The sequence below is a fragment of the Ambystoma mexicanum genome, chromosome 5q, assembly GCF_040938575.1.
Source record: "Ambystoma mexicanum isolate Mex_15411 chromosome 5q, UKY_AmexF1_1, whole genome shotgun sequence".
Lineage (NCBI taxonomy): Eukaryota > Metazoa > Chordata > Amphibia > Caudata > Ambystomatidae > Ambystoma > Ambystoma mexicanum.
In genome coordinates this window covers 902,196,119-902,218,753 of record NC_090933.1, presented here as the reverse complement: position 1 = coordinate 902,218,753, position 22,635 = coordinate 902,196,119, and the positions used below count along the sequence as shown (strand labels likewise).

Here is a 22,635-nt window from a genome sequence, read left to right as displayed (position 1 = left end):
TTTTCAAATACTCGCTTATCTGATTGCCTGGTAGCCAGCGTCTCTTGACTTGTGGCCGCTAGACGGTGGTCCCGGAAGGTGACTTTATCACAGGGTGCACTCTGAAATAATGGAGGTTTGTGATATGACAGAGACTCAGCTTGTAAGTCGTCCTGAGGTTGTGATGAATAAAATGGAAAATACAGATATGGACTTAACTACTCCATTGTTTACCTGCAGCGTAGGAAAATAAATGGAGACCAAAAAGGCCAAAAGCAACGTAAGAAAAGCAACAATGTTAATTCCTTGAAGACGTCAAGTAATTCTGGCTCAAAGACGTTTTTAAGATCAATGAAATGACCAAATAACTTGCAGCCTAAGGAACAGAGCAACCAGAAGATTTGAAAAAATTCTGGCCCTATAGTCTTGCTCGAACAAGGGGAAAATATTCATGATATAGAAGTGATAAGTTGTGAAAGACATGGACAAGATGTACCCCATGCTAAATATTTCTACATACTCGATGGAAGAATGCCATCAAGTCACGGACCATTTGGCTCAAAATTGGCAAAACGACTGAATACTGGTTTAGAGATAGAACCAAGGATCTCCACAAATGTTTTAGCACTGGCTTTTTCGGTGACCAAACGACGACTTGCACCTCTTAGAGAAATGAAGAGGGTTTTACTACATTAGAGGTGAGAGGTTTGGCCTCATTGAAGGGTTCTGGGGAGAATCTCCCACAAATTCAATTTGAGTAGTGTAAAAATTGAAAAAATGCATATTATAATGTTAAGGATTTCAATCAGGCAATACACCCGAATCTCGCCTAGCATGCAATGCACAGATGAAATACTTATTTATTGTGTCTATAGGTTCAATATTCTGAGTGATATACCAATCATATCACACCCTTCTCAAAATACCCCAAGGTCACACTGGACCAGGAATCAGGCTGGTTGGTAAAGGTATTATTTATTTACACTTTTTAAAATGACAGTTGAAAATGGCTTTGTGAAACAATGAAAATGTGCAAAAATCCTAAAATTGATATAACTTCCTATGAGAGAAACACTGAACAGGCCCTAACAAACATAAGCTACAATACACACTTAGAATCCAAATTGGAGTTTGGAAATACTTTGAATGGGAAAACACATGTGGAAAACCTTTGCAAAAATGCGAATTACTGCCTAAATTTCACTATGCAATTTTTAATAAAAACGGGTCAAATATACAATGCCGTTTTTAGTTGTGGTGGTAGCTACAGGTCTTAGGTTTATGTGAGAGTTGGAATTAAGTTTCTAGCTATAAAATTGAAGAAGTTATACAAGTTTGAATGAGAGGTGTTTTTGAAAATAAAAGCGCAAAAATGAAAACAGAAATCAGTTTTTACAATGACATTTATGCTCTAAACTAGGGTACCCAGGCTGATTACCAGTTTGAAACACAGTAAGCTCCAGAGTGGTCCGCATAAACCAACCCCAGCACCTCCGTGCCTGACTTGGAGGACTCAGTCGAATTACCCATGGGATTATTTTAAGGGTTTGGGATTTCACAAGACAAAAAGGATTTTAAAGAAATTATTACTATTACAAGTTCTTAAGTTAAAGAGAGGATGGGTTGAGATTGGAGTAGGACAAGGCAAATATACGATGGGTGACTATGATTCTTGTTTATACTTATAGTCCATTGTAAATTAAGATTGGACCGTCAGGTTCTGGTCATCACGGATCGGGTCTACAGGCAGCAGGGCACTTCTGGCGGGATGGGCAGCTGGGCGGTTCTGGTCAATTGGACTGCACCTCAGATTGGTTTGGATTGGCCCTTCTGGTCTCTGGACACTGTAGATTAGCAGGATGGCGAGTTTCAGCAGGCAAGCATGAATGGTAGCAAGCCAAAATGGATCAGAATTATTTCCCTTAAGTTTTTTGGGATGGTTCAAGATTTGGGCCTAGCTGAAAAGAGTTCAGCAAATGATGATGGCCTTGGTTTTGAAAAGTAGTCTGGATCCGAACAAGATGAAGAATTCTGGAACAGGCCGTCACGCGGAATCAGGAAGTAGTCAGGAATCAGTGTGTGTGTGTGTGTGTGTGTGTGTGTGTAGTGAAGTTCCCTTATTTATCCTGCCAAGTGACATCACTCAGTTTATGGTAGGGGCAGAATTACAATCCACACCCACTCGGCTGTGATAGGTCAAAGGCACTTGCCTTTTTCTGGTTAGAAGACAGAACGGGCTGTCATATTTATGGTGTGCCTTGGGGAACTCCCACAATTATTTGGACCAAAAATTAACTTTCCCACAAATACACATTTCTATACTCCATCTAATAAAATCGGACACATGCATTACATATGTTCTGGGTTACCTCTACCTCCAACTCCTACGTCAGTGAGAGCTGTCTTTGTCTTTCTGTGGAATTTTGTCAATTTTAATCAATAAGATTTGGCCTAACAATTCCTAATTCGGTACCTATCTGTGCAATCATCCCAGAACACGGGTATACAATATTAGCTTTGCAGTATTAATAGTCTTGGCGCAATTAGTGTTTCTTTATAACTTTTGTCCCTTATGCAGTACCAATCACATCTTCAAAGAAAGAGCATAAGTTTAGATTTACAACCACCAATTTTTAAATTCATCCTCCTTCATGTGGCAAAGTTAAACGTTTTTAAAGCTTAATTACAAATAGGCATTTAACCAGAAAAAATCCTTAGTAGTCTTTTTTACTTTTCTTTCAATTGGCAACAGCTGTCAAATTCCTTTGACCAGGGTGGGGGTCCTCCTCCTTGAGTGGGAAGTTTCCCTCCCCTGTAGGGATGAGTGTTCCAGGTTGCCATTGTCTTTAGCTGAGTCCCATACAACAGTTTGATGAGTTCTTTGTTATACATGTGCGAAAACCTCCCAGCGGCAATTAAGCCATTCCTGCCAGTAGTGAGGTGTCAACCATTCCCAGTCTGAAGCTGTCAGCTCAGAATCAAAGATGTAATTAACTCAAGACTGGGTTTTGACTTTAAGTTACCCACATCTTTCATTAACACATATAAATGAACACAGTTTATAGGTGGATTTTGACATTTAAAGAATTAGGCCTTTCACAAAAGCATGCTTTTAAACCAGTGATTTTGCACTTCCTTCCTGAACAACACATTTAAGCTGAGTCTTTTACATCAAATTTTCCTCTGCAGCACACACATTTTATTCAGCATTATTTCTGTCCTTGAGTGCTGGGATTTGTTTGCAATCTGGATGTAGGTATCTAGCCTTTGCTTGGAGTTCTCTCTGCACAGCTGAAATTGTTACATGTTGCCATTTTGCATTTTTCCTGTGGAACTGAAAACAATGTTGCTGGGCTAACTTTTTCATGAAATACATTTCTTAGCTGCTGTCGGTCAGTGAGGCCCGGCTCCTCTGAGCCCCTCAATCCAACACTGGTTGATCAGGTTGCAAAGCTGCATTTTAAAAGGCATTTTCGGTTTTTAGCCCCATTCTGTGGCCTTGCTTCATGTGAAATGTAACAGCACCCACTGGCATGCTCCTGCAGTGAGAATTCTGTCCCCCCACCCCCTTTGATTGTGTGTGGCAGGGGTGTGCAGCATTTTGTGATTGTGACCCCCACGCAGTTTTGCAGATTTTTGCCCGCACAGGGGTTAGCGCATCCATTTTTGTCTGTTTCTTTCCCCATTTGTAAAGTGGTGCAGTGGGGCACATCGGCCTGGGTAAAAATATCCCACAATAACTCCTGATTAATTAATTGCATGAGCGACTTCTTATATCTAGTGAGCAAATTACACTTGACAGATCAAATGTTCTAGCTCTGTTCAGATCTATGCATTCTAGCAGACATTCAATCAGCAGATATAAAACAAGTTGAGTTTATTAATGACCATGTTTTAGATTAGGTGTTTTTATATATAAAATCTAGATTATTGGTGCAAGTTTTATTGGTGAAAGCAGAGAAGTTGTTGCCCTTTGGCTATGAGATGTCAGAGGCTAGGCCTGCCTTGTTAGCCAAGAATCCAGGTTATGATGAAGATTGCAATCAGATGAGAAGCAATTCCCTTCCATCTCTTACTATCTTGTGTGTGTTGGGGAATACATGTCAGAGGAAAGTGTGTTTAAATGACCAGAATACTAAAGCAGAGAGTGAAAACGATGATTGGACATGGTTGGGAGTGGCCCTGACTTTAAACAAAAAATAGCAGGTTTGGTGCAAGCAACATAATGGGTTGAAGATTCTCTCTTGGAATACTAAGGCGTATTTGCATTTATTTAAACATTTGAGGTTGAGTTAGGGCTCTAGGTTATCTTTTTTTGGCAGGAAACATGACTTGTGAAATCTCACCTATTGGATGGTTACTCAACATTTCTGAATCTGGCTCAGGCGTGCCCCTTGGGTCTTCCTTCAACAGGTTTAATAATTGGGATACAAAACGGTCTGGGATTCTTTAGTACTAGCTGGTTCAACCCAAATTCTTATATCTAGACGGTGGAATTAGCTTGGAACCAAGCATGTTACTTGGACCCGTCGTTTACCCTTTTAGTGAATGTCTACTGTAATCCTGCAGCAATAACCCAAAGTGATTTCATAGACGATGTAGCAGAGTTACTGGATAACTGGATACATCACTGCAACTGTTATAGTATTTTTATGTGTGGGGGATTTCGATATTAGCTGCCTTGATAAATTGGAAGGGTTTTTTACTAACCATTCTTTTAAACCTTCCATAATTAAACGGGGCAAAGCCTGGAGTAATCTTATGTCTATGTGGGAATTACAATTTCTTAATGGGTCTACAGGGGGAGATAGCCCAGGTAAATGTACTTGGAGGCAAGGAGACAATAGATTGAGCTTGGATTTTTCTCTATGCCTCTGAGGATATAATTCGAAATTGTAGACTTTTGCGGATTGCCATTTGTGGAATGTGAGAAACCTGAGGGTATTCTCACTCCTAACCCCCCTGGATCCTCTTCTGAGGTGGCCAGGGAAAGGCCATCACTATTGGATCCTGACCCTGGGGGTGGAGAAGCGAGGAAGGATCACCTGAGTGTAAGGTCTTTGGCGATTGAGAGTGGGGTGCCCAAAAGTGAGACATGGTATCCCCCTTTCCCTATTGATGACCAACCTAACCCTTTGCGACCTTTATGAGCGACTGCAAGACTTCTCCCTTCATTTGCCCACATTTAACCTCTGAAAGTACTGGGATGAGGAAGAGGAGAGTAATGAACACTACACCTTCATTTTACCACTCTGGTACTGGGATGAGGAAGATGCCTGCAGAGTATTGTGAGAGTCAAGCATGTCCCCTTAATTACAGTCAGTCAAGCCTACTAGAGGATCCACACCTGCAACCTGTAAAGAGGCTGCAGGTGTATAAAGAGACAGCAAGAGAGCACCACAGGGAGAAACAGGGAGGCCTGTGGGGGAGAGAGAGCAGGGGACTCTTTTTTGAAGGAGGCAGCCGTGGTGGGACCTGTGGAGGAGCCAGGACGCCGGCCAGCAGCCCAGAGAACCTGTAAAGCCCAAGGCGAGTTGGCCCATTGAGCTGGCACATGTGTGGGTGCCTCAGTGTCGAGGAACCAGCAGCAGGAGCTGCAAGCAAACAGCAGAAAGGAGGACGCTGTCTACATCTATTCTAAGGCAGCGAAGCAGGCTGCGAATAGGTAATGACTTACCAAACTGAATGGAAACTTGAAATTCAGCATATTGAATGCATATGAATAACAAAATGAATCAAAACTTGAAATTAAACATGTTGAATCAAATCTTGCAATTAAGCTTATTGAATACGGAATTGAGTAAAACTGTATGGGCAAAGAAAATAGCAGAGGACAGCCAAAGGGAAAGTGCCCATATGAAAGCATTCTATGGAAAAGAGCGCAAGTGTGAAAGAGTGCCATAGAAAGGTGGGACATGAGCAAGAGAGTTACATGTGTTTCGAACAAATCCTTTTATAACAAATGAATGTTCTTTTTTGGGGGGGGCAAGTCTCTGTCCCCACCCCTAAAAACCCAACCATTTCCCCACAAGATTTAACCCTTTACCCAACCCCCACATACATTTTCATTCTGCTTTTCGTTATATAATTTTCGTTATATAATCATTTGATATAACATTTTCATTATAAAGACTGTATACCGAGCAAGGCCACCACAAAGTGAACTTCATAAGGAAATGCATGGCCAAAAACTAACAAGAACTGTGTAACACATTGTGGCAGAGCCAATAGGCTAACCACGAGAAACTAAGAGGGTGTAAAGGGGCACACAGATCCAAGAGGCTAACAAAAGAGAAACAAGTGGGGGTTCCTAGTTGCGCAACCTGTGATGGGTGGATTGTGTGGTCTCACAACTGCGCCTAGACCAGTGTGCCCTGAATGGTGAAAGTGAAACCCACTGTGAAATAAACCAAGAAGGAGACCTGAGAGTAAACTGAGAAAGCAAACTCATAGGAAGGTCAAGTGGACCTAGTTTTGTGTTGAACTTTGAAAGAGGGAAACCCATGCAAGTTGCTACATTGAAATCATAGGGAAGGGAAACCTGAGTTTTGATGAACTACAAATTCTCTCTTGAGGACAGGTCTGTGTGAACTATGTTGCCTTGAAACCCGAGAACTGTGTGGAACTGTATTGACTTGAACTGGAAAAAGGTAATTTTGAAACTTTTGTGGAACGTTTTTGAACTTGGGGAAGGGGAGCTGAAGAAGAAGCTGAGAGCTGGAAGAAGCTCATAACTTTATGTTGATCACCATTTCATTTATGATTGATATCCCTAGACATTGTTTAGCCGTAGTTGTGACGGCAAGGATAGGTTTTGGACATGGACAAGCTTTGAAGTTGAACTCTTTGACTTTCCTTAGTTTCGTTCAGGTAGGGAAATCTCACCTTATCATAGGGCAAGTTAGGCCTAACACCATCCTGACATTTAAGTTAATAAATATCGTTTGATTGCACTTTAAGTCTGTTGTCTTTGTCTTGATTCATGATGCCTTCACAGGAGTAAGTGACCATGTGACCCTGTCCTTGACTTGAGCCATTCTTCCTACAAGATCTTAAAACAATAAATGTGTCACTATTTTAGTAATTAATAAGAGGGGAAATAGAGTTAGATGGAACGGTGACACGATACAGAACTTCACCAGGTTGATGTGGGAGGCCCTTAATCGGAATGAGTTGTTGGATTTTATTGATCTAGGCAACTCTTCTTTAGCCTTAACCCAATTGTATGCCCCTTTAATGAAACCGGGCAAGCCTTTTCTCAAATGGAATCATGCCTGTCATAGTACTATTCAAGCGAACAAGAGAGCACTGAGAGCGAAGTTAAAAGCCTTACGTAAAGCCAGTCATTCACGGAAATATGCTCAAGGGAAAAAAGCAAAGCAGGAATATAAAAGATGGCTCAGAGATTACAAAAGTAGATTGCATCAACAGGATTCGGAAATAATGTTAGTGGCTCTGACTTTGAAAACGGCTAAGAACGTTTGGCAAATTTATTAAAAAGTGTCTCTGAAAGTCAGGTCTTTGCCCAGACTAATCCCATTGAAAAAGAAAAGTTGAATGAGCATTTTAAATGAATACATGCTGGGGGAATGCTCCTGACTACAGAGAAGAGGTGGGCCCCTGTCTCCCCTGGTCACTTAAGTTTGATACAGAATCTATTCATAATATTATACGTACGCTTCAGAAATCGGGGGCATTGGGACCAGATGGTCTATGGAACAATGTGCTGAAAGGTGAGCCAACGTTATTTGCAAGGTTGCTAAGAATCATGCTTGATGAAATTACTTGGAAGAAGTCCTTTCCCCTTGTCTTGAACACTGTCCATTACTGTCCCTATTATTATTATTATTATTATTATTATTATTATTATTATTATTATTGTTAATAATATTATTATTGTATTTATTCAGCACAGACCTTGCTTCAAGAATAAAGATATATAACAGAGCGCTTTTCAGAGGAAACAACAGAAAATATGTACAGCAGGGGTAGGATACAGAGGGACACAGAGAAGGGGTACAGCTGTAACGGGTGGTGAGGAGAGGGGCAGGCGATGTCTAGTAAGTCAGGTGGAGTGAGTGGCGATGTGATGGCCTAGGTGTTGAGGAGAGATTCCTTGAATAGGTGAGTCTTGAATTATTTTCTGAATTGTAGGAGCATGGGGCGAGTCTGATGCTGACAGGGTGAGGTTCCATAGTCTTGGGGCATGGGCAGAGAAGGCTTGTTTTCTGGCCCTTTCCTTTTTGCAGTGGCAGATTTAAAGTCTGCACGGGTCCTGGCTCCTGGTGGTGAGCTGTCTGCCATAGATGCTGCGTTTCTCCGCAAGGTAGATGGGTGAGGTGAGGGTGACTGCCTCATTGATGATGCAGCAAGACAGCAATAAGTGAAGGTGATTCATGAGTGCAGAGGGAGCCAGTGAAGGTCGATGAGGGCCAGGGTGATGTGGTTGTATTTGTGTAGACCATTCATGAACCGTGCAGCCACCTGTAGGACACTTCTACGGGGCACAAAGGCCGACAACAGCAGGCCTTCAAGGTGTTCATTGCCCCCATCCAGTTGGGATAGGACCAGTGCTCGAACGGTGGGTCGAAAACTGCATGGAGGGAGGAAAGGCTTGACTTTCGGCAGGAGGGAGAGCTGATACCAAGCCATCTGAGTTTTCTTAGCTATGTGTGTCTTGAAGGAGAGGTGTTTGTCATTGTGGAACCTGAGGGGCTTGGCGCAGGAGGTGAGCCTAGATGTGAAGCCCTAAGAGTTCAAGGTTGATAGCCAAGTCTGTATGTCTGGGTGTTCAGTGTTGTTGGTGAGGAGTAGGAATTGGGTCTTGACTGGGTTGAGCTTCATGTTTGCACTGGTCATCCAAGAATGGATCAGCAAGAGGCAGGTTTTGAGCCTAGGAATGTCCTTGATGGAGTCGATCTTGAGGTGTGTCGTCGGCGTATTGGTGGATTTGGATGTTGTGTGTGGCTAGGAGGACTCACAGCGGCTACATGTATAGATTGAAGATCACTGGGGGGAGTGTGGAACCCTGCGGAAACCCACAGGTGACGTTTAGCATTGGCGATGTAGAGGAGTCCATCTGAGCGAACTGCTGGCGGTTGGCGAGGTAGGACTTAAACCAGCATGGGACAAGGTTGCTTATCCCCATGCACCGATGTAGGGTCTCTGTAAGCGCCTGGTGGTCCCGATTTATAAAAAAGGAGAGAGGCAAAATCCAAGGAACTATAGACTAATAACACTCTTCCATGTGCCCAGTAAGATCTTTGCATCTGTAATTCCTGAATAGCCATGCTCATGGGCCTGCAAGAGTGGCATAGTGGATAATTTTCAAACTGCCTTTGTCAAGGGCATGGGTACAGCTCCAAATGATTTTGTGATAAACTTACTAAAAAGGAAATCATTGGCAAAGGGAACTAATTTGTATTTGGCTTTTGTCGATTGGCCCTCGCTTTCTACAGTGTGAATAGAAAGTTGCTATGGTCAAAGTTAGAGAAATGGGGCTGCCCTACACATTTAAGTGAAATGATGAGTTATCTGTATATAAATACCTCAATACAGGTTAGACTAGACAGGAGTGGGACTCTCGCTGAGAATATTCTAATGGTGCAGGGCCTTAAGTAAGGGTGTATTTTGGCCCTGACCGTTTTTAACTTATTTATTTCTGAAATAGCTGTTTCTTTAAACCAGGCAAGAGCATTTCCTCCACGTTTGGGGCAGTCAAACTGCATGAGACTATTATATGCAGATGATCTGCTCTTAATTGACCAGACACCAATTGGTTTACAAAGACAACTGGATCAACTTCAGTATTATGTGGATTTCAGTGAATTTGTGATAAATGTGGCTAAAACCTATTTAAGTTTCAAGACTGTTCAAGGGAACAGTATCATACCTATTATTGATGCTTTGAAACAAAAGTTAGACACCTTGATGGCCCAGGCTAAGGCAATTAATCAAAAACATGGTAGGTTTTCTATTACCTCTATCACTACATTTTAGAAATGTAAAGTTGTCCCTTGAGTATTACATGGTGTGGATACCTAACTGGGCTTTTCTTCCATCCCATGGTCTCTTTTGGTGGGGAAATTCTGGAAAATGGTGTTATTCCTCCCAATGCGTACTCCAATCTCATCTATCTGTTATGGGCTAGGACGGATTTCCTTGACGGTCATGGCAAATTGGAAAATGCTGACTTTCTTTAGGCACGCTTTTTGACCAAATAAATAAATAGATTAAACAAAATACCAATAAGAGCTTAAACATATGGGTCACTGTGTGTACGAATATTTTAACCAAAGTGAATGTAACCTGTGAGAGATTTGTAAAGAATCCTATGGGAGTTAAGAATAAGCTATGGACAACTGACTGAATTAATATGACTGAAGATTGCACAAAATATAAACTCTTTCAATATGTCACTCTGGATGTTGAACCTTGGAACACAATTCCTGATTATCTCTGAACATTTCCAAATACCAAAATGAGAGCACAATATTAACGATGTTGTCTTTATTTATATCATACTATGTAAGTCTTGGAGCTCGTAGTGGGCTCCCTCGTGCCCTTACAAGTAGTCGGTTTTGTAAAAATGTGGCTCAGATTGAAACACATATCACATTATTCATATCACAGTAGAATGCTCTGGTTTAGTTTTGCTTCGACAATTATATTTTAATCGATTTTTGAAGGAGTACAGAGCCTTATCCTCTGATGATTGGTGGGTAAAGCTGCAAGTGGGCGCCCAGAGTACGTTAGCTCTGGAAGTGGTAAAATGTTTACATGCTGTATTTACTCATTCGGTCGCACAGTATGATAGTAAATGTTGATCTGGAATGTTGACATGTTATTGGATAAACTGATGATACGTCATTTAGAACTGTGAAAATAGGAATATATCTGGGATGGTTAAAAGAAGATAGTGTTAACTGGCTCTTATTCTTATGGTGTGTCAATGTATGGATTTTAGAGGAGGAATAAGGGAACGAGGGATGCTTTAGTAGGGCATTTGATGTATTAAAACTGTACTCTTATTGTCTTGTTTTATAGTAATTGCTGATATGATTGTTCTTTAAATTAATTCTGATGAAATGATATGTGAAAGGTTCTTGCAACCATAACACATTAATAAAAAATAAAGAAAAATCATATTAATTTTCACATGAAGATGCCAGCTATTCCATTTGGAGGTAGGATAGACTTCCAAAGGAGGCTATTAAGCGTTAGCCTGATATATAAATATACACTAATGGTCTGTTTTACGTGTATATACTCACAGAAGAAGCTTTTGTCATGATGCCCGCTCCCGCGGAGCCGGTTCAAGCCCTGCATCCCCGAAAGCGAACATCCAGTCCCCAAGGAAGGACCCAGCAACCCCATATAGGGGCCCTTTGGACAGTGTCCTGGCGCCTATGGCGCCAGGCTCATAAAAGACATCAGTCCTGGCGCCATAGGCGCCAGGCTCATTATGGAAGTGCTTGGGTGCACTTTCCTGATGCAGACCATGCTGCAGGATCCTGGCCTCCTTGAGGCCTGAAAGGAACTACTTTACCTGTGGGACTAATTTACCATCCGGGCGTGGTCGGGGAAGGATACATCCCTGATTGGAGGAAGGATACATACCTGGAACTTCTTTCAAGGCTATTTAAACCCCACCCGAACAGCCACACGTGCTTCGCGTTGTTCTGCATCTAGCAGCTGGACGCTCACCGTGGCTGCTCCTGCATCCTGACTTCTGCCACGCCTGCCAGCATCCTGGATCACCTGCAAAGGAAGAGAAGAAGAGAACAGAAGAAGGAAAAGTCCTTAACTGCTAAAATCCGCATCCCGGAGACATCTCGCCGACAATCCTGAAAAGGAAGACTTTATTTAAAAGCTCATTGCGTCGATCGCTGCAGCGCCGCATTCCACTCACCTTTACAGGGCGCCTCCATGTTCAGCAGCGATCATCCGGATTCGCAGTCACGCCCCAGCGCCTAGGGAGAAAAAGACCAGAACAAAAGGTGAGAGAGAGAAGGAAATAAGGAAAGCTAAATCTCCATGTTAAGACTTACCTGTTGATTCATTCCCTCTTCATTTCGGGTCCGCTCCGTATCCTGGCATTTCCGGACCCCGGCCCCTAAGGGGAAAAAAAGACATCAGCGTTAATGAGCAAATGAAAAGACATTACCAAAAAACGCTCATTAAAGACTTACCTGATTTCTACAAGGATTTCACCTCTCACCTCGGGTCGGTGCCTGTTCCCCAGCATTCCGTACCCCGGCCCCTATGGGGAAGAAGACACTAACATTAGTACATTAATGCATGGACACAAGGGCAACCTCTTATCAAAAAACTTACCTGGAAGCCAAGCAAGTTTGGTTCTCACCAATCCAAAAATCCAGTGAAGTAACTGGATACCAACGCGCCCCTGCATCAGAAGCAGGATGGAGAGCTCGTCCTTCCAGACCCTAAGGTGAGACGCTACGAGGAATCACAGAAGGGTTTCGAGGAGGGTGAGAGGGGAAAGTGGGAGGCTGATTGCATTACCCTGCAGACAGTTAATCCCCTATTTTCGCCTACAGAAGGATACTTCTGAAAGCCAGACAAGCCAGATTTGGGGGCCCGGTCCAGACCGTCTTCCGAACCCTGCGCATCACCTTAGAAGAGGTCACAGCAGCGCGAACCAGGCCAGCGCCTCCGTGGGAGTCAGGTGAGCGTTACAGCTTTCCAGAGATGTTCTAATGAACATTGTATTTTATGTGCCAGAACCAAGATCGGTGACCAAGTGAATACAAATAGACCCCTGTAGAAAGTCTCCATCATACACAGGACAGAAACATATTGGCAGTTATTGGGAAGCACTACCTAGAAAAGGATTAACAATAATGTATTTAGATAGTTCTGAGCAGAGACTAGAAGGATAATGAGATGTTTGGATTCAACACAAAGCATGTATTGTATTCAGTAGAGTTTAGAAGGCAAAGGGGCAGGTATGCGGTTATTCAGATAGTGTTTTCAATGGTTCTAGCACATTACATCATTCATCTTTTATGGAAAAAGTATATAAACAGATGAGGGAATCTTCTTCATCTACACAGGGAATAAAGATTAATACACTCACATGACAAGCTAAATTTGAAGTGGGCCAAAGGTTAAACCACTTGCCATCCTTTTTGAGTACACCCCAGTTATTTCCGGGAGATGGTTGCCACGGAAACCCGAAAACAGCCATTGCATTCCGACACTGCAATAAATGAAAATAATTAGCATGATACAAATTCTTATTCTAGTTCAGTCATTTCATGAGATATCAAATAAAGGCTCCATTAGAATGAATGCAGTTTCTTTTTAGTATATACACGATACATGAGGTATTTGCAATGTGGCATGCATATTCAGGCTGAGTATCAGTAAACTAGGGGCACTGACTGAGTCTAAACATATGGTTTTACCCAGTACCTAGTTCGAAACTGCCTGAATGGCCAATGCTGCAAGGGCAGCGGGTGAACTAGGGCACTGTAATGCTTCCATTGATCATATTGGTGCCTGTATCAGACAAACCCAACGCCACCTTCAGAAGTTCAGCCCCCACAAGATGGCATTTGCCCTTGATTGCATGCTAATCTTCCTGTCAGACCATTAGTAATAATAATAATTCACTGTGTATGTTGCCATATATCTGCCTCTTAAGCTGTATGGTGATACAAGGTTGTTTCTAGGGACATAAGTACAATTTCTCTACCAAGCTCTTGATGTTATTTGTCCATATCTCTGCCATCTGCTATAGGATGCTTGTGTGCAAGCAATGCGACCCACCCCTAAGCAACCATCAAGGGTACTTTGGATTTAGTTGCAAGACAAACCGACTAGAATGGCTGACCTGCAAATGTCAATGCATGACTTCAAGTTGAACTCACATGGGAAGCCCTTGTTTGATAGGTGTCTTGATTAATTATTGCTTAACAGCACCATCAGTACAAGTAATCGCTGAACTTGAGCTTCACTTCTCCCTTCCCACACACCAATAGCACTGTTCATTGGGAAATCAAGAGTAGTACACTATCTTTTGCTGGGCAACCATCTCCATCATTTAATGACACATTTTAGAATGTACGAGTGTACAAGGTACAAGTTGTAAGGTTATAGGAGGTCATTTCTACTGGCTCTTGCATGGTAACTCCAACAATGTATTGATTTGATCCTGTCTTTCGCATTTTACTGTGAATGCTCTTTTACGAGTACAAACAATGGCTGGTAATGTAAATACGGTTCCATGTTCATTCATCCTCGTTCCTTTTTCCGCTGAGTTTTTTGCCAAAATGTTTTTGCTGAAAAATCGAATTTGTGTTTTATTTTATTTCAGGGGGTTATCCCCCAATCTCCCCCTCCCGCTTATTTATTCCCTATCATCCCAACCCCTCTACCACTGGTATGCCCTTATCCACCCTCCCCATATTTTTCAATGAGTTTTTTTCAGCCTAAATAATTAGTCAAAAACTCTGCAAAAGAGAAACGGGCGACGAATGGACGTTTTGCCTAATAATACAAATTGCCTTCCTTCAAACCATCTACTTTGCAACAGTATTGCATTCCAAGTAGACAATGGCTACCCTGCTGGGTGTTTCACTTAAGAAGGCACTGTGTTATGTTTGTCGGCCATTTCAAATTACAGCAGTTTGCATTTTTTTAAAAAGGCAAAGCACTAGCTGTTGAAACTCAGGCTACTCGGTTTTTTTGATACGTCAAGTGTCTGATCCTCTAGACTATCAATGGCTAAACTATCAGCGACCAGGATGCCATCCTGCACACACTTCATGTCCGGAACTCCTCTCTCCTAACTGAATGTCCTTACCTAATGTATTACTGTTATACCACCTGTTTATGAATCAAGCTTGTGTATAAATGTAACTGGTCTGCAACAGCGCCCTGGTGCCGAGGGTTTTGGCGCTCTACAAATGACATAAAAAAATAAAATAAATGCTCTCGATGGGTGTCACGTATATGCCATTCCCAGTGAATCCACCACATGGAATGTACACTAGTGGACAAATACGCCTCACCACAACGATGCTGCGCGACTTGGAGCGCTGGTGCAGGGAACAGGAGGAGGGATGCTTGGGTGAAACAAGCTGCATGGCGAGTAGGAGCGCAGAAGAGAGCGGGAGGACAGGCAAGGAATGGGGGATATGGGAGCGACCCACCCAACTAAAAAATGCAAGTTTAACTCAAACCTGTCAGTGTTTGTACCTGCCACAGGCGGAAGAGAGTCCTGCCAGCATGACCATGCAGCATGAAGTGCAACCAGCTTGGTTCATGCGGTGCAATCATGTAGAGATGGACATGCACACGTGTAATCACAACCTACTCTTACTTTTGTGTAAATATTTCTTAAAGTCTCCATATTGTCTCCGATGCACAAATTCAGACAGGGCTGCTCCATGCCCCAACAATAAGACGAAAGCAAAGCCTGGAGGCTTTCTATACTGTTTACTGTATTCTGGGTAGGCTAGTCTGCACTATTGTTCATATCATTATCATTTTGTCATTTTAATTGTAGGTTATTTTAGGTCGTTACATTTTACATTAACTGCAATAACTCCTTTCATCTTTTGATTTTATTCTGTCTTTATGTCAAAGCAAAGCCTACGGGCTTCTTAAGTGGCTGACTGTATTTTGTTTAAGATGTAAAATGATCTTTTATTCAAATGATCATAGTATTTACTTTTATTGTAGGCAATTGACAGGGCAGAACAGTTTACAATATATTAAACCTGCAAAAAGCAAATGTGAAATTAAAAAGGTAGGCACCGGCAGGGAGGTTCGAACTCAGCTCTCAAGGCTGCCCACTTTTTTCAATGTGGTGTGCCCGATCCTCTATCCTATAAATGCGCTGGGAGCAAAGCTCCAGCGAGAGTGCACATATGTTTAAGGACAGCCCAGTACGTCACTGTGTGTGGCGAACCATTTTGGGGATGCATTGAGTGCCGATACTGCAGGTGCACGCTAGTAGATCATTTGGCGACAGGTATGGCTAAAATCGTGCACATGGGCAGTGTGAATTGCACATAGCGCCACACTGTAGCGATCGATGCACTCCTGTTTTAGACTTATGGATGAGAGGGGAAATAATGAATAAATGTGCAGGAGGTTGATCGATGAGATGCAGGGTATTCGATCACGAAAAAAAGCAGATTGCATAGAGGTGCCACAGATCGAGCAACGTCACGTACCCTAGGTGAACCTGATGGCCAGTGTGTATCATTTCTCAGCTAAGTTAATATGATTGGCCCTGTGTTGAGAGACTGGTCCCCAGGATCACAGCCCACTTGGCAGTCTGGTGTGGGGACCAATCACTAGAGGCTCCCTGTGGGTGTGGCAGCATGGTGAGCCACTGCCTATGCACCCAGACAGACCACCTTCATCATAAAGCTTCACCGGGCGTCCCCAGTGGGGTATCCTTGCGAAGGGCTTCTACTAAAGGGTTACTTCCGGTTTGCACTGGGGAGAAATAGTAGAACAGTGAATTCTGATATTGTATGTTGTTTTAGCAGCATAGCATGTACCAGTTGGGTATCTCATGATGATTAGTAGGCACCTGTGCTTGTTTATTTTTCTGTATGGTTATCCCAATCTATGTCACTGAATATAAGACACACTATTGTAAACATGTGATTACTCCATCTATCTCGATTTATCACATCTGGCTCCAAAACTTTTCAACGTACTTAGTATTTACTTTGGCTTGTGGACCCCTAGCCTAGTGGTAAATAATGTGTCCCTTGCTCTGGATTATTCTCTTTCTTCCCATCTTATCTAACTGTACATTACTAAGAACCGTATGGGTCTTTTTCACAATCTTACGAATGTTAGCCCCACTTCCTATTTCCAGTTTTTCTCATGAGCGCCTGGGGACGGTGCGTGGTACAAATGCCTTTAACAGTAACATTAACATACTTTATGTCGCTGGGTAAAGGAAGTAATTATCTGTCTCACTGGACATCTGTTCCATCTAATGCTTCCACCATTATTTTATCATTTGGTTAATCTTTCTCAGGACCTTTGTTTGTTTTGTGTGATTTTAATATTCACCTTCTGGCACAGGACCAGCATTTCTGCCCTATGACACTCACACTGCAGCTTAATGTGGTCTGTCTTTAGGTTCCTCTCCTGTGACACAAGGTAGCCAGTAATGTAGATCTTATATTTTCTCCTCCTGATATTTCTAATTTGATCTATCTATCTATCTATCTATCTATCTATCTATCTATCTTCTGCATTTCACCAGACCATTTCTGTGTCTATTTTTAATTCTTACTCTCAGAACCAGTTTTTGGCTCCAAAATATGAAACACAGTTGATACAGCTGTGTTAGAGGTTGTCTATCATTTCCTGATCTGTTCCTGTTGGTAACAGAAGCATTGTCACATGCTAGAAAAAAACACTCATCAGAAATTGAATTCTACAGCATCCACTAAAGGCCACCAAATACATACAGTATGATGGTGAGAAATCATGAGACTGCATTAGCCTTCTACTGTATGACTACACAATGGGGGTTTCAATTGCACTCTATATCCTTACAGTAATCCCCAAACCTGCTCACCAACACTTTTATTCCTCACCACAAGGGTCCCTATAGCGCCTCCAAACACCAGATTGTTTAACAGCCACAGTCATCCTGCTAAAGCACAGTACTGTAGTCTCCTTCGATGGAATGTGATGCGTTAACCGGTACTCTAGCGGCCATCAACCCACCCGGCTTTAATAAGAGAGAGATAGTCCTCAACCTGGGCCTTCTCCTACTACTTGATCTATCTGCGGCATTCGACTTAGTGAACCATGAAATTCTTTGTAAACATCTGTCATCTGCAGCTCACTTTTCCAATGAAGCCAACTCCTGGATTAAATCCTTGATTAGCAATAGATCTATGAGGGCCTTTGCACCATCTGCATCTGCTTTTCCTACACCTGTCTCATGTGGAGTCCCACAAGGTTCTTGTGTCTCCCCAACACTCTATAACGTATTCACCAAGCCTTTATTTGATATACTCGATTACCTGGGTGTTACGTATACAAACTATGCGGACGACACTCAGGTACACATCCCTATCACTGATGATTACGTTGTAGACAGTAAAAAACTGAATGACGTATACCGTTCTATACAAATATGTATGGCCAAGCATGGTTTATGTCTAAATGATGACAAAACTGAACTACTCCGACTTGGCTCTCCATCTAAACTGAATAAACTAGGAACTTCATTTAAAGCCTTCAACATTGACGGTAATATTATTAAAGTAGCTAATGATGTGAAAACACTTGGTATCTATATTGGTTCCACATTATTCCTCACGAGACAAACTAATGCCATATATATGTAAGCTCATCACAGCCTGTCGCCTGTACTTATCCACATCCAATTGCATCTCAGTAGCGAGAGCCCTAGTACTATCTAAGCTAGACTATTGCAATGCGCTCTACCTAGGAACGTCCCAACACAATATCAATAAAATGCAAGTCATGAAAATAATGCAGTCAGATCAGCTTGCGATATCCCTAGGAAACATTATATTACAACAGCCAGACAGAACCTAAAATGGCTGAGCATCAAGCAAAGGATAGATCTCACATCACTTTCACTGACACACAAGTGCCTCTAGAATCAGGCACCTCTATACCTCTGCGACACCTTTTCACGACACACATCATGGCGACCCAGTAGATCCGCCCAGTCACACTGTTACCATACCTCGGTTTAACCAACAACTAGTGGGTGGGGTCAGCTTCCACTCCTGGCTGCAAAAAAATGGAACACACTTCCCATTTCCACAAGGTCAGAACCATCTTTCATGGTCTTCCGCATTAAGGTCAAAACCTGGTTATTGACCAGGATCATTAACCCATGTCACACAACACTACTGTCAACATTGTATAAATGTCTGCTAATTGTATATTCTATGTTACCACGGTTACTGATTTATGATCTTACTATGCCTATTTGCACTCTGCACTGTTACGACCATTGACTTGTAATGCCATCGTTTATATATAAATGACTGATAATTGTAAAACTGTATGAATTGTAAGAACAGCGCTCAGTTGCCCCAGGGCTTGACGCGCTATACAAATAAATAAATACAAATACAAATCATATGTTAATGCTTCACTGCAATCCTTCCACCCACCTTTTGATACTGTGATTGCTTTCTAACACATACTCTATGAAAATACTGCTGGACTCCCCCTCTGCAATAAGATTTTTGCAAAAGTATCACACTCTATTTAATACTTTAGTTTGTACTTTTGCTTCAAATTATAACTTTCAGGTGAACCTTTGGAACAGTTGGAATACTTTTCTTAAAGATTTGGTGCATCAATGCGCAACTTTGTCTTATATTAAGATGTGAATGTGACTGGCCAGTGTGGGTCTGTCTCAACCTTGAAAGGCCATGCTGCATGAGCTTGCTCACTGTTGTTAATACTTCACTCCTTCCTCGGTTGTGACTCCAGAGAATCACTGAAAATTAGCACAAGCAGTTTTTACATTAGGCACACTCATAATATCCAAAGAAAATGTGGGTTCAACAACCTGCCACTCATTTGCCCCATTTCCCCAAAGCCATAGTAAACGAGGACGCCCAAGAGTGCCCATAAGACCAAGGTCTCAGTATTGAACTTGGTACATTTCACATGCAGGCTCTCGCGCATTGGGACTTAGAGAGCCTTACCATGATGGATGACGTAGGGGATGCTGAAAATGGTAAATTCCAACACTGAGCTATCCTCTCAAGCATTCAACACTAGAATGAATAGAAAACGTCCTGCCGGGTGCCCGAGTTACCATACTTTGCTGTACAAAGTCACTGGGACTCATTACAACCTTGCCGGTACAGAAACAAGAGTGCTGGTAAGCTTATCAGCACTGTTGTTTCCGGACCGGCATATTACAGGCCTGCCTGCCGGAGCCGTCGTGTCTAACAGATCTGACCCTGCTGGGCACAGCGGCAATGGTAGGCAGGCTGGTCACGGAAGCACCGGCACCGTTAGCAATTGTTCCGGTGCTTCTGTGTCCCCACCCCCATAGAGTCCTATGGGACTCTATCGGAATGGGGCCGTACATTCTACCGGCGCCTGACTTTCCGGGCCACCGGGGTTGTAATCTCCCCGTGGCACCGGGAAGTTAGGCGCCAGTAAATATTTACGGGTCCGGCGGCAACCTGCTAGTACCACTGGCAGAATTATCACCGGACCCGTAATGAGGCCCACTAAATCTCATATTTCTTTTTTTAATTCCTGAAGTTCCCCCTAGACAGCACCATGTGATGGGAGTGTGCCCCGACACCAAAAGAAGGTGGAGGGCAAGCGCTGGACCATGGTGTGTCAAATAAGCACCTCAAGGATTCTGCTAAAGGTATAGCTCAGTACTGTTGCGTGCTTCAAACCAGTTTATCGGATTCCAAAAAGAGTGGTGAAAATGGGTAACATACACTGTATGTGATGTTGGAGGATGACAAAGGGTGGAGTAAAGTGAGAATTATGAGAATTGATGGTGATGAAGATGGAGTGATGCAAACACTGAATGATAGCAGGGACAACATACTGTATCCAGAGAGCTTAATGATATTGACACAATTGGTAATGGTCGAAAGGGTTAGCAATTTTGTGAATAGCGAATTTACCTGTAAATGGATGAATGTTAACTCAACACTGGCGATAACATCTACAATATGGCTATTTTGTTCTGGCACAAGTTGCAAGATTTATTCTGGCAGGAAATAAAATGTGGTATGGTAAGTAATGATTTTTAAAATTGTTTTACTAATATGATATTGCAAAAATATGGGTACTGTTATTACAGTGTGCAGTTTATCTGAAAAGGTTCCTTGTATTGTACATTAGGCTTGCATTCTCGTTAAGTTCTGTTTTTTTCACAATATCGGAAAGGACCGTAGCCCCACCTTTGCCACCTTGACAGGCCACGTGCCTTGCCCCGACACATGCTCAGAATTTGAGACTTCAAGTGTGCACAACAAAGGACCCTCTAAATATGATGGTGGAACGCACTGGGGGGTACTGTAATCAACCATCATGGGGGTGAAGTGGACTGAAAACCTGACCTCACCTTTGAGACTGCTTTCTTACCAACCCTTAACAGACTGTAGCACACTCTTGTCCACAGTGTGAACGCCCTGAACTGTTCCACACACATCCTCCCACTGAGGCCACCCACCACTATGCCTGCTTTGTATCCCTTGTCTTCAAACCCCATGTCATGCCTGCTCCTGAAAGTCTCATGCCCACACCGGCCCTGATGCCTGACTTACAGAAAGAAGAGTGTTGTTCCCAAGTTGCCGGACTTCCCACTCATTACTACTTCAGCTGAGGATGAGTGTGAGATTATTGATCATTTCAACCACAATGCGGGCGATATGGCATGGATACTCTTCAAGCATTTGGTCAGGGGTGGCTTGTCCATATTGGGTGAGGGGGCATCGATGCACTGCCCCCCTCGCCCATTATGGAGGAGCCGAGGAGCCAGCCCAGTGTAAACAATGAGCGCTCTCTCAGCTGCTTTTTGTAGCTGAGGGAGCTCTCCTAGGCTGCTTGAACTGACAAAGGGAAACACGGTCTTGCTTTGATAGTTCTGTTCCCCAACAGCGCATTGCTCCATGAGCCATGCAAGGCTGTGGGCGTTTTGCTTCCCCAGCCTTGCATAGCCCATTGGAAATGCTTGCTGGGGAATTGCATGTCTGTGTGTGTGAGGGTGCACTCTCCGCACATACAGACAAGAAAGGGTGCTTCCTTAGCAACGCTCCGGCGCACATGTGCAGGAGGCAAGAAGCTGGCTCCTATTCAAACTCTGAGGAAGCTGGAGCGCTGGGAGGAAACAAACTTCTCGACCGGGGAAGAAGGTACATTTCTGTTAATGATTTACATATGTGTATGGATGCGTGTATGCTTGTGTTATTAGTGAGTGTATGATGATTGGTGCTTGTGTGTATGTTGCGTGTGAAATTAATGCTGTGTAGTGTGAGTATGTGTGTTTGTACTGGGCCAGGGAGTTTTTTTTAATGAGTGGGGGTGAGGAAGGTTGTGCAACAGCTGCATTCATTTTAAAAATGCCATTGTTGCACAACACCCCCTCATCACGGCGGCCAAAATCAGCTCCACTTCTGTGGTGCTGGGGGGGGCACTGGGGACAGGGATCGTTATTTTTTTACTGGACATCTATCATAGATGAGAAGTAAAAAAAATACCATGCCTGACCGTTGTGCCCTCCAGCGCCTCACATACACCCAACCACATTCATTGTGTGTGTGGCAGGTGCTGAGGGGCCCAGGGGACATGCATGGTATTTGTTTTTCAGCCCGTCTAGCCATTTCTTAGTGTGGTATGACATTGTGTATTGGGCATCTTTGATAAAGCAAGCATGATAGGTGTTAGTATGTAGCTAGACTGGCATTTCAATGCAGCCAGTATAGCCATTTCATTCTATGGCATGACATTTTGTATCGGACATCTTTGGTAAAGCAAGTGTGATAAGTATTTTTAATGCTAACTCCAACTGGAGTATGTTCTTACATGGTGTGATGAATCAATGGATGACTCACCTCTCCCGGGGGGGAGAGGGGGACCTTCCATGTAAGGTTAGGGTGGTGTGGAAAATAGCCAATT

The 22,635-nt window shown here is 42.9% G+C and overlaps 1 long non-coding RNA gene across 1 annotated transcript in view; it reads right to left on the bottom strand.

The window, feature by feature from the left end:
* LOC138498657 (uncharacterized) overlaps positions 1–22,635 on the bottom strand; it is a 238,294-nt gene that overhangs the window by 183,771 nt on the left and 31,888 nt on the right. Inside the window, exon 2 of the long non-coding RNA XR_011278813.1 lies at positions 13,079–13,201. This is a non-coding gene — a long non-coding RNA (uncharacterized lncRNA). The remainder of the gene's footprint in view (positions 1–13,078; positions 13,202–22,635) is intronic.